Source organism: Polyodon spathula, chromosome 13 (genome assembly GCF_017654505.1).
Source record: "Polyodon spathula isolate WHYD16114869_AA chromosome 13, ASM1765450v1, whole genome shotgun sequence".
Classification (NCBI taxonomy): Eukaryota; Metazoa; Chordata; class Actinopteri; order Acipenseriformes; family Polyodontidae; genus Polyodon; species Polyodon spathula.
The window spans coordinates 10,159,324-10,172,239 of record NC_054546.1 but is presented as its reverse complement, the minus strand read 5'-3'; the positions used below and the strand labels follow the sequence as shown (position 1 = coordinate 10,172,239).

Below are 12,916 nucleotides of genomic sequence, written 5' to 3'. Positions count from 1 at the left end.
CGAACTGGTGACGTCCAGGCTATAGGCCGCATCCTGCACTCACTCAACAGTTATTAGTAATAGTAGCATTCTTGGTTAAGAGACATTGGGTCGCCTTCCAGCTCCACCCCCATACTCTCCCATTGAGACAATTACAGTTTCCTTTCTTTTGCAAACTTAACCATTATGAGATTTCAAATAAATTCCACCCCGTTGCATGGGAGTTCAGAGGTTTAACTGTAGTAAGTACTGACCAACATATAGTTACAAGTTAAATTTAGATTTATAACAAGTCAGCCCTTTATTGCTATGATTAGACCACCACATTTGTAAAAAAATTTTCACAAAGTTCACAAAGTTTGAAACATTTCGGTCATCAACAATATTCCTTAACAAATAAGAGTACAACAATACAACAGTTTAGCATTTTGAGCAGCATTGCAAAACCAGTCCACTATTTTGCAGCTCTTAATACATGTTATTGTGCTATTACTGTAATGCTTGCGAAGTTGTTGAAAGATTGATTAATCTCTAGGATTTCTGCAGGTCTTATTTTTTGCCAAATGTATTCTGGCATAATGTTTTACGTACTTCTGTGAAAGCTCAAATTCACATAACGCAATCAAAATTAATTTATTAAATTGCTTCCTTCAGTGTTTAGGTTTTCACATATGGTAGCTTTTACTTTTAGGAATATAAAAGTGTGTTTAGCTTGTTATCAGAATAATCCAAATAAAAATGCATCTTATTTTCCACATACTGTACGTCACCTAGCTGAACTAAAAAAAGATGACACTTGGAAGAAGTCTCTGGTTTAAAAAAAAAAAAAAAAAAAAAAAAAAAAAAAAAGTTAAGACGATGCCCTTATTATAAACACACATAGACTATTACTTTTTTCATGTTACAGGAGAGAGTGTGCAGACAGTATATAAGCCACCTAATTGGAAAAATTGGAGACTTGATCTGTCAACTTGATGGCATCTGAGAGCATTCATCTCTCTAGTTTATCACTGGGTCTCCACCAAAACGCAAACACTGAAAATTATTTCATGCCACATTATTTGCATTTCATCCAGTCATTATTAAGATTGTAGCCGAAGGGTGTAATAAATGTTTAATGGCATGCAAACCAACGTAATGGAATGTAAATTTCAAAGTATGTCCATACATTTATTATCTAGAAGAATAACATACATTATTTAAGCTGTGATGTACAATGACAAGAAAAGCAAGTAGTGCAGTATATTTGAACACATTTAGCATGTCTCTATGACTAAATCTGCAACAATATTTTACAGAATGAATCGTTGATGTAATTTTGTGGTTATATTGTTTGAGCAATATAGGACCAGGGACAGTTAATTTAATTATTTTGCTTTTGAGATTTCAGAGAAATTACCTAGCACCTAGACACCCACATGTAAAGGTAATTGAGTACTCAAAATACTTCTCTATTGCCTAATGTATTGAAAAGCAATTCAAATTAAGAAATGTACTTATAACCTTATAGCACAGTACTCAATAGTAGTTTTATCTCCTGCACAGGATGAATATATACTGTATATAATCCTGTCGGTAATACATCCTAAGTCATAAATAACATTTTCACGTTACTAATGCCTGTAATGTGTAACACATTATTGACCGTTTGTATTTTTTCTTATCCTTGGGATATGTGTATTACTTCCATACAAGTGCCTTGCTTGCATAAGAATAGTTTAAATACACAATCATTTCCTCAACAGATTGGAGAAACAATATCTTTCAAATGAATCTTGAATCAAAGGCATTAATAAGTAGGTAACACTTAATTAACTTCAGGATTTAAAGCTGTTGTCAAATGGAAAAAAAGAAGACAGGAAAAATAACACGTGGCATTTTGTCCAAGGAATGGATCAATTGAAATACTCTCTGGTATGATGTAATTGCTCTCAATTTCATAAAAAAGGATTTATTGAAAATCAGATACAAGGTTATGGGCTGCAATGACAGCAATAGAAAAATGTTAAATTTACTGTCTGCTTTTATAGGATTTTTGAAATAATTGTTGCGGAACATGACGGTAAGTTAGCCGTTATAAACCTGTCCTCCATATAAATTACCTAATCAAGGGATCCCAGCGGTTATATAAATGAATACAGTCATTTTTCTTTAGCGGTCTGTTTGAGAGTATAAACCTAGGACAATGGCCATATACTTTGCTGGAAGGGAACTTACATAACTGTTTACAGAGTCATAAGAAAATAGATGACTTTTTGCATGCTCTATCAACTGTGAAATGTACATTTAATCATCCCCAGGAACCCTTTGGTTTATTTGTGTTTTATCAAGGATTTACATTTTCAAACAACCAGTATATTAATCATTACTTCATCAACTCATTCCAGTGACAAGCAGAATTAACCTTTTTAAAGTGATATGTTAAATTGGTGTGCTTTCCATTGCCAAAGCAATTATGAACTTCATCCACTTGCCTTCACCTGGCCCAGTTAGGATGAATTAGAAGGACATGGACTGTATTTATTTATAGTTCTCTGAGTACAACTATTAGGTACAAAGTTATACCTTTAGGGGATATAGGTATAATTTGTTACTCCAGTTAATTCAGCGATTTAACATTGCAAATCACAATCTATAATATGAATAACATGAATGGCCTGAGACAAAACATAGGCCCCTGATGCACAATAACTGAATGGTGATTGTCACGGATAGCTTGTGTAGTGATGTCAGACCAGGAAATGCTGGACACAGTGTGGTGAGTGAAATGCGCTGCTGCGCAGATTTATTACACAAAACAAATGATTTTAAACACAAAAAACTATACTTTGTAAAACAAAATAGCGCGATGGCTGAAACAAACAGACACACAAAACAATGATACAAATAAGTACCATGCTGAGCTGTTTCAGTATGAGTATCAATTGTTATTATTTTAAAGTTCTACCTCCTTCTCTCATCCATTCTCTATTGTGAACACCAACCCCAGTGGGAAATTTGAGCTCCTTTTAAGCAGTTGTGCCGGGACTTGATTGCTAATCATTCAATCTGGCCCTGGTACATCCACATGCCCAGATACCGATCATAATTTTAAATCACCCGTGCTACATAACCCACAATATACAATAAACCAAATACACCCAAGGGCAGGGGGTACCCCATCTCAGTGACATAAAGTGTTTTGGAAGAAATGTATAACAAACAGTACCTGAACAACTTTATTTTTATTTACAGGAATTAGTCATAATCAGCAAGATATGTTTTGTTAATTGAGATCCCTGTAATAAAAATAACAAGTCAAGTCTTTTTTTAAAAGAACAACGTTTGCCTTTATCATCTTCAGTTTGATACACAGAACACTTTCACTTTCATGTCAACAATAAATCCTTCAGAAAAATACAAAGTGTAAGTTTATCACCATGGATGAGGAACACGTTACTTTAAACAAGATTAATGGGTCACTCAGGCATTTACATTCTCATGCATTTTTATGACTATGCCATGAAGCAAATTTGATATATCAGTAACAAGACAAATGATGGGTTTAAATCTTTGGCAGCTGCACTTCTGAATTTAAACAGTCTTTCTCTTGATGACACTTTTTTTTTTACTTTTTTCTATATTTTCTGAAATCCTCAGACACTTTTTCTTGTGATGCTTTTGTTCAGATGAAAGAGGACTTTTCAGTGTTGTACAGCGAACATTTTCTCTGACATCTCGCAGTCCTAAATGAATACCTAAAAAGTTGGCTCAACTTTACATGAGATGTTAGCCAGCAGGCATAAAGGCTTTCCTTTTTATTATATGCACACAGAGCTCTCTTGCAACTTGTTTTACATCCCTGCATTGAACAGTTTTATTGATGTATTTCTATAATATGAATGACTACAGCAAAGTTTGACATTTACCAAAGCAGCTTCTTTCTATTCGCAAGTTTAAAATGTATATATTGAGGACCTGCACATGTGCGGAGAAACAAAATCATAGTTGCATAAAATATATTTACTGTCACTTCACGGATCCACGACAGTAAATGAAGCTGTCTGAAAGTTTGGAGTGATAACACTGAAGAATTGCCTTCCCCTAACAGATTTGCAAGTTGCGTTGGATGTAACTAAGGAAAAACCTCAACAGATTCATTTATCTTTTTGGACAGGTAGACTGACATTTTTACCCATCTAGGCTCCAGATTAAAAATGTACTTGTCATAGCCTGGTGGATGGATTATTTTGGATCCTTCCATTTTCGCACCACAATTTAAAATGGTTGAGGCTCTTAGTCATGTATGTGCAAGGTTGCTGCTTGCAGCAGGGTGATGCATTACCTAGTGTTCCTGTTTCAAATAAATGACCATTTGTATTAAATGTACCTTTGACCATCCTTTGGAATTTGTAAGTTTTACAACACAAAAAACATTACCGGACTAATATCTTACGTGTGTTGTAATAAAAGGTTATTTTTTAACATGACTTTCCTACTTCTTACTGAAGAAAAGCTTGTTTTTGAGGTTGCAGTCCAAAATAAATAAAATTCAAATAAACCATGAGATTGAAACAGTGCTGCAGAAGGATAAAGAACAAAAAAACACAAAAGGTGTAAGAAAAATCTCACAGAAGAACAAAAGAAAACAAATGCCGAACAATATTGCAGAAGGAAACATGCAAACAACAATATATCTGATAAATCTAACCAATCTGAAATTACTGCTACTTAAAAAAAAAAAAAAAGAAAAAAAGAAAAAAAACCTCAGTAGATTTATGCTGCTTTTGTTATTGCTAATTAAAAAAAAATAACATCAAGTTTAATTTAAAGCCATTTCTTTCTAGACAACACAAGAAAAGACCAGTCGGGAGAGTTGAACAGTGGTCCCTTGTGTGGCATGGCTAGACAATGCCTATAATTTACACACTATTGACCATGAAAGGCAATCCTGGCCTGTTCTGAAGTCCATCATGGAAAGAAAACTTTTGTCTTGAAATGCCGTGCGTGGAGTTGACTGTTCATGGCTCTTATGATTAATGACTTATGGCCTCATTGTGTAGAAGCCGCTAATTAGCTGCAGACTGATTAAAGACGTGGCATGCAAACTTGTGCTGATAACCTGAACTTTCCCTCCCCAGAAGAAACTTGGCATGTGGAAGCTTTTACTGACAAATTTGTAAGAAACAGGCCAGCGTTGAGTAAGACAAATGTACTTTCAAACAACAGTATACAGGTTTTAATTTAACACTATGTAATATATGACATGCTGGCATTGTGTTACTTTTCTGTTCATAGCATAGTTTTAAAAGCAATCCAAATTCCCCCGTGATTTATTTAAAATGGCAGTTGGCATATTGCTGTACCACATATTATGTATTGGCTTGCTGTTTACCCATGATCTTTTCATTAGTAATTGTTTTAAGCACAGTAATCTTTTTTTTTAATTATTACCAAGTGGAAATAGTAAACAAAAGTAATTTTCATTTAGCAAGCATTTGCTAGAAATGCTGTGTTTTTTTTTTGTTTGTTTTTTTAAATGTAATTTGGAAATTTAATTCATTACAATACAATACATACAAAATCATATATGATACCATAGTGGCTTTCATTTTCAAGCATATGAAGGTGCTTTACATACATTCTGGCTAGACTTACTACTGGAGTCAATAACTCACAAAGTACCTATTCCAGTACCCAGAGGTATATTTTGATACCAATAACACACACACACACACACACACACACACACACACACACACACACACACACACACACACACATACCTAATTCCCCCGCCTCCTCAAACAGTTTGTCTAAAAACAAGTACAGCAATGTAAATGTACTTATGTAATACTGGAACTGGAATTTTATGTGCTATGAAATACAGTACTCTGTGCACAGGCTTATTCTTTTTTACTGCACTGTGAGTTTCAGACTAGTTCCCTATTGTAAAGGCTACACGAGGCAATTGCTCATTAACTAGTTGAGAAGTGAAATCTGAATTACAGCATCAGGAGCAAAAAGGGTATTATGAGTGAAAATGGAGTAGGTCTTTAGATTTAGAAGTATGAAGTCATTGCCTCGTAAACTGAAAGTTCCACTAAGTCTCTTTTTTTTTTTTTTTTTTTTTTTTTTTTTTTTTTTTAAGTGGTATTCATCATCAACATGAATCACAAAAACGGTAGTCTGGTTTTTCTGTTTTTTAGAAAAAAAATTGTTAATAAATAAAACTGATAGACCAACGCATGAAGGATTTACGCTGTCTAATCAGTGCACAGAATGGTAGAATAACTGAGGTGGAATGTTAGGGTAGGAGATTAAAAAGCTAAATGTCTGATTGATATGAGTTGAATATCCACTGGATAAATTATAATTATTGTCGTTACAAAATATACAAGCAATAGGCATTTTAAGATAAATTATTATTACTTAAACACACTGCATGTAGTTTTCCACAAGTAATATGTGTTACAATGTAATGAACTGCTCATTGTTAACAATCACCAACACCTGTAACAGCAACTAAATAGACACTTTTTAATTGACACGTAAACAAAAATATGACCAATAATTCCATATGGCCCATTTCACAAAAAAACGATTTTCACTAATGCTGGATTACCATACCCAAGGCAAATTAAGGCAGTCCGATCTAAATTCTAAAATGTTGTTAATACAATTATATATTTGTTTTCTTGCAAAAACAAACACACTGAAAATTCACAGTGCTGTGCAAGTTTCTGTGGTTTTGGAAAAAAAAAAAAAAAAAATATATATATATATATATATATATATATATATATATATATATATATATATATATATATATATATATATATATGCTATGCTATGTACTCTGATACCAACCAAACTGGACTGTTTTTGATACAGATATAAAAGGCTAGTTCATGTAGCTACCAGTTTGGCAACTAAGAGAACAGGAACAAGGAGCTGAGAACCTCGGCACATTTCTACTGGGGAGAGAAACTGAGAAACTTCCACACCCCCTCAGGGTGAACCTTGGCTTCCAGACGCATGACCACTGAGATGTGCTGCAGCTACGCTGTGTGCTTTATCACCACCCTCCCTATAATTAGGTTTGTTAACATACTGCCGCGTACGTAGTCATGTTGACTGGGAACTTAATCAAGTTACTATTGAGTTCTTGCATGCTTTGCCCGAGGTGACGGTTTTAGTTGCAGTTATAGCTCTGACCTATGTGAGGAAATTAGCTCTGGTCACAAGTTTATATTTTTTCTTCCATGTGAAAATATTCAGCAACAGTGACAATGATGAAAAAAAGTAGGAAACCAAATGTTCTACATTTGTATAAAACATGAAAAATGTAGCAAGGATTCAGAGTGGTACAACATGCGCTATGCTGGCTGGCAGTCCATTAGGCGTGATAGACATTTCACTTACCTAAGTCAAATATAACAGCCTAGTATTCATTAATATAAGGAGGGGGTTGCAGAATCAAGCCTACCATCTGGTTAAAACGACAGAATAATCTACAACTCATGATTAGGTCTAAGGAGTGGAATTTCACTTTAATCTTTTTCAGTGCTCGAAATTTCCATCTGCGCGGTACGGCACCTCGTTTTTCTTCAAGACAAATGTGCTGTTTTTCATGTTCCAAAATTAGATCAGAAGAAAACGATTAATCATGTCATGGCCTGGGAAAGGAAACAAAGATCTGATTTTATTTCTTTCTTTTTCTTCTTCTTTGCCCTGGCTGTGTGCTTGTTCCATCTTTCCCCCGCTTCATTTCTTTTAGCCTAACTTCAAAGATAGAAGACACAAGCTAGGGTGTTAAATATGAAATGAGGATGTGTCTTCAATTAGCATAGCCATTTTTCTTCCGTACTGTGCCCCCTGGCACCCAACAACAGATGGTGACCTGTTTGTATGTGACACCGTAACCAAATCTAAACTCAAGGAAGCAAGTCACCGGGCTGCAAATTAGTGAGACCACACAACTGTCAGGTGGCCGTCTCCTTTGACAGTTGTAGGCCATTACGGGAACATTGATGTTTTCACAGCGTGACAAAAAGGAATCCTTTTTACAGAAGACCTGTCTGTCAGCTGGCTCTCAAGTCATAACAAATCTCTGGCACTCAGCTGAGGCTGAACATTTGGAGCGTCAGGAGGAAGATAAATGACCTGCAGGGCTTTGAAGTGCCTTGGCAGTTCAGATGGGTCTGTGGTGCTGACAGAGAAATATACACAACAGCATAACCAATAATGAGAACATTAAACATTCCTGCCTTCTGACAGGCTGACAGAAAAACCTAGCCTGACATCAATCATCTTCTGAGACATAACCTTGACAATTAGTCCCCTCTCTGATACTCAGAGTAACCTCTTTGCCTTTGCTATCCAACATAATCTCGCTTCTGGGGTGGGGAAGAAGTAGTAAAAAAGAAACATGTTTTTGTATTTTAGACAGACAAGGATGCAAACACATACTGTTTACATATGCAGGTTCTGTGTGTTTTCTTTTACATTTTATTATTGCTCTGTAAATGTAGCATATATACTCTCCAACTGACACTGAAGCAAATACATTTTATTACTTTTGCACATATATTATAATTCTATACTTATATAACCCTTGGTTATACTTAAAAAAAAATCATAATGGCCACGTCAGAAATTGTAAAATGCAAACACAGGCTGTATTTATTATTACAGAAAATTATTAAAACAGCAGACATCGGTTCCTTTTTATGAATGTATAGTACTAATGGAAGCCAGTCTTGAGTCGAGCAGAGTCAGTGTAACACACTGCATTGAATATAAAATTAACAAACCAGTGAACTGAAATAACAAGGAAATAATAATAATAAAAAAATCAAACTGTCCAACACTACGCTTTAAGTGCTCAAAAATAAATAAAATAATTTAGTGACAAAAATAGTGGCAACCGCCCTCTTCTTATTTCAGGATATTTATACAATATGAAGGTTTAAAAGAGCAGAAAATGCCAGGACCCTTGTTAAAGCAGTCCATCCAGATCACCTGTATCTGGTTTAAATAACCGCGCTTAATTGTCGAGCCCGCCCCCGTCCCCCCATTAAGCTGAAATAGATAGAACGTTAAAACTGTTTACCTGGCTACACTTACTATTTATGTGTGATATAACTACTGGTGTTTTAGCAACCGGAAGTGAGTCCAGCATAGCAAAAATATCAGCCTGAGAGATATATAGAAGTCTAGTAGAGTTCAGAAATCAAAACTGTATCCTGCATATATTTTAAGTGCCTAGCCGTTTGGAATATGTGCATTAATGATGCCCTTTAGGCATTTTGGAACTGTATAAATATTTCTGTTTGAGTTGCCCCTTGTGTTTCAGCACAAGTGAGTCCAAGGCCCAGGAAGCTTGATGTGCTACAAAATAGAGAATGTCATTAGCTCTAACAATACTTTCTAACAAGGTAACTAGTATTTTAGGCCTTGGTTAATGGTCATGCAATTTTATATTCATTACATAATGATTTTAATCCTGTTACAGAATTTGTAATATGCTTTATTTTTAAAATATATTTTATCCCAATATATAAAAAATCGAGGATAAAAACAATAAAGACAAAATCTTTATAGAAATTCTTACCTTTCATTTACATTTTTTTTTTTAACTAAATCAATATTATTTGGCATTTCTATGGAAAAATATAGTTCCTGAATATCTGGATTTACGGAAATGGGATGAAAGAAAGGCACATTCAGTTTATTTTTTTTTTATCAGGATTTTGGACAATGGGCAATTCAGGCAGAGTGACCTACCCTTCACAGGTTTCTGATTTTTTAGAGAAAAAAATGCATACAATAGTAAATACTGTTCATTATTCACACACTTTTAATTACTGCCTGCTTTTTACCAGCTTCCCTTGTGTTCAAAGCATTAACTAAGCTAAAGTAAACCAGCAAATACAAGCTGACCGCCAACATGCATGTGTTCTCACATTTGCACATCACACAACTTGCTCTGTTCTTGCTGAATGTTTAGTTACAGTATGAAAAATGAGTTATGTGGAATAAAGACATTTCCCCTTTGATTAGCACATTTGCAAAAGGTATGTCAAGGATGTGAGGCAAGGGGTATGGGAAACCTTTCAAGAAAGTATTTTTTACTTGCTTATTGGAAGAGCAATAAATATCAAGCCGACAGGCCCTTCTCACAGTTACAAAGCCTACCTGTAACTAAACTGGATAATTAGCAGGCTTGAAGATGATATATGACTTTCATTACCCTTTGGGACTGCAGACTAAATGAGGACAGGGCTAATTGCCGTGCAAAGCAGTTTGGCATGAATTAAAAAAAAAATGCAGGCAACGTCTCCAGCCAAAAAAAGGGCCCTGGTTGGTTTCTGCCACAGGAGTTCACTTGGTGTCCATAAATCATAGGCTGCTTACAGCTGAAACTGCACTGAGTCCTCAACATGCAATAGGCTGAGTGACAGATTCCATCCTGACTACATTAGACTCTCAGTTCAAAAGTAGTGTTTTTTTTTTTGTTTTTTTTCCTACCACATCTTGTACTTAACTGAAAATTAAACCCAGATGGCCCAGGCTGGACCGCAACGTAAAACAAAAGCTTGATCACGTGACTATCCGGAATGTCCATCTGTAAAAAAAAAAAAAAAAAAAAGAAAAGAAAGAAATATAAGCAGTATTGTAGACTAGTGAAGTATTATCAGGGTTTGCTTTCTTCTGAGTGCCCATCGTGGTAATGCTCAAAACGATGAGGTTAAATCTGTTGGCATCCAGAACAACGACAAAGCACTTGTCTCTCACTGACAATTCATATTAACCCAGTTCTTAACTTGTCACAGTGGATTCATTCCACTTTGAATTGTTCAGCCTTAAGTAACTGAGTGCAAAATGTCCACAAGGGTGTGTAGTAAATCTGAACATTGTGGCTAAAATAATTTACCTTACAAATAAATCTTAGCGTATTTAGCATTGTTTGTTTCTTAGCACTACCACAACATACTGATACAATACTGCACATTTTGAATTGCATGTACTATTGCATTTACCTCATCTATTTAAACAAGGTGTGACGTTCAGTTGTTCCTGTTTATTAAATTTAGACTTTAATGTTAAATTTGCTCTTGCTTTTTACCTCCCAACACAAACCAAGAACGCATGAATGCATGGTTTTAGTAATTAGATTCAAAAGGTTTTCCCATTGAGGATGCTGATGTGGTTACCAGTCTCTCTAGCAATAAAAATGAATTCTCTGTTGGGGAGTACACTGTCGTAAAAAAACAAAAACAAAAACCTCTTCATTATAAAAACCCAGAACAACACCTCCAAATCAGTAAGTTAATGGTTGTCTGTTGACATTTTATTAAAGATTTACAATAAAATATCCACGAAAAACAACAAGAAGACACATTTTGTGTCTTGTGGTGGCCATTTTTCATATTTCTTGTTTCATTTTTATGATTGTTTACTAGTGAATTGACTGTTGTAATGTTGCTTGTGACAGAAGGAATTAATTAACAAGCAGTAGTTTGAAAAAGTGTTTCCCAACAGTGCAGCCATGAGCAGTGCAGGTGTGTTTGGTCAGTGGAGAGGTCTGTCATTTCTTTCCTGTTTGCCTGTATAAGATGGTAGTGGGAATCTAGCAGGCCTTAGGGAAGTGAAGAGAATAGCTCAAACTGAGAAATAAAAGAGGAAGTAAAATCAATCTGCTGCAGATAGATCCCAGAAGAGTAGAGCTGGAGGCGGAAGGGGGGGGGGGGGGGGGGGCTGTTAACTTTCCACCCATTACTGTTTTTAAATACCAGAGAAAATCATTAAAATTAAATTGGTTTTGGCTTTTGCATCTAGTTGTATCTCAGGCTTTCACTTACTGCTGCACACAAGTAATATCTTTAGATGACCTGAGCTGGAAATAGGTTGAAAATCAGTTTGTATGTTCACATACTTAGTAGAATTTTCTCATTTCCATTTCATTCAGAGCCAATCAAAATCAGATTAACTTTCTGAGAAATATGTCAAAGTCAAATTTCATGGGAGTTTTACCACATAACATTGCTTTATAATAACAGTCTGATATGTTTTCAATTTTTTACAGCTTTGTGCAGGCTTCACATGATTGGATATTTCATCAAATACATCAAAAGACCAAACATTTTATGGGAATTGTAGGGATTGTGGGGGTGGGGTGTGAGTGGCTGTGCAGTATATGCTATTTGTTAGAACTCCTAACACTTTAATGACAATTACTTTTCATATCATTTGGGGTGTTCAGAACCCAAATATTTTAGTTTTTCTTAGTTTTATTTAATGTATTTATTTATTTTTTAACCAGCTGTTGATTCTAATAGGATTTTGGTTTTTAAAAACACATTAAGTCTCAACTTTTTTTGTTATTTTATGAATAAGACCATGCAACACGAATACACCCAAATTCTACACCTTTAACGTTTAATTTATTTTATATAAAATATTAACAAGATATTTTATTGAGAAAAAAAACATAGCCTACATATATATAGCCTATATAATATATGTATATATATACAGTCTATATATATATATATATAATATATATATATATATATATATATATATATATATATATATATATGTTTTGCTTTTGTTTTTTATTTAGTTTTTTACCTTGTTGTGAATTGTAGTCCCTTTTTAATCCAATCTGGGGTTATGTCCACACCAGTCTATTTCACCCCTTATGAAATGACTTGCCATATGCATACAACAGACTGCTTGTTCCAGATGACAGTTCAATTGTCTCCGATATTTATTTATCGCCACTGAAATGGGCCATTATGAAAATAGATTATGCTTTTGCTGAAAGTAACTAATCATATCTGTCTCACTGTCTACAAATTAATTCTATGTGTCACAACATGCATTTCCTGTATATATTGTCCAAAAACATCTAAGCTGGTTAGTTGCCACTATGAGATATAAAATAAAA

General features: G+C 34.7%; 1 pseudogene; it reads left to right on the top strand.

Annotated features, from left to right (window-relative positions):
- Window positions 1-2,035: 2,035 nt before the first annotated feature.
- LOC121325880 overlaps window positions 2,036-12,916 on the top strand; it is a 66,195-nt pseudogene continuing 55,314 nt past the window's right edge.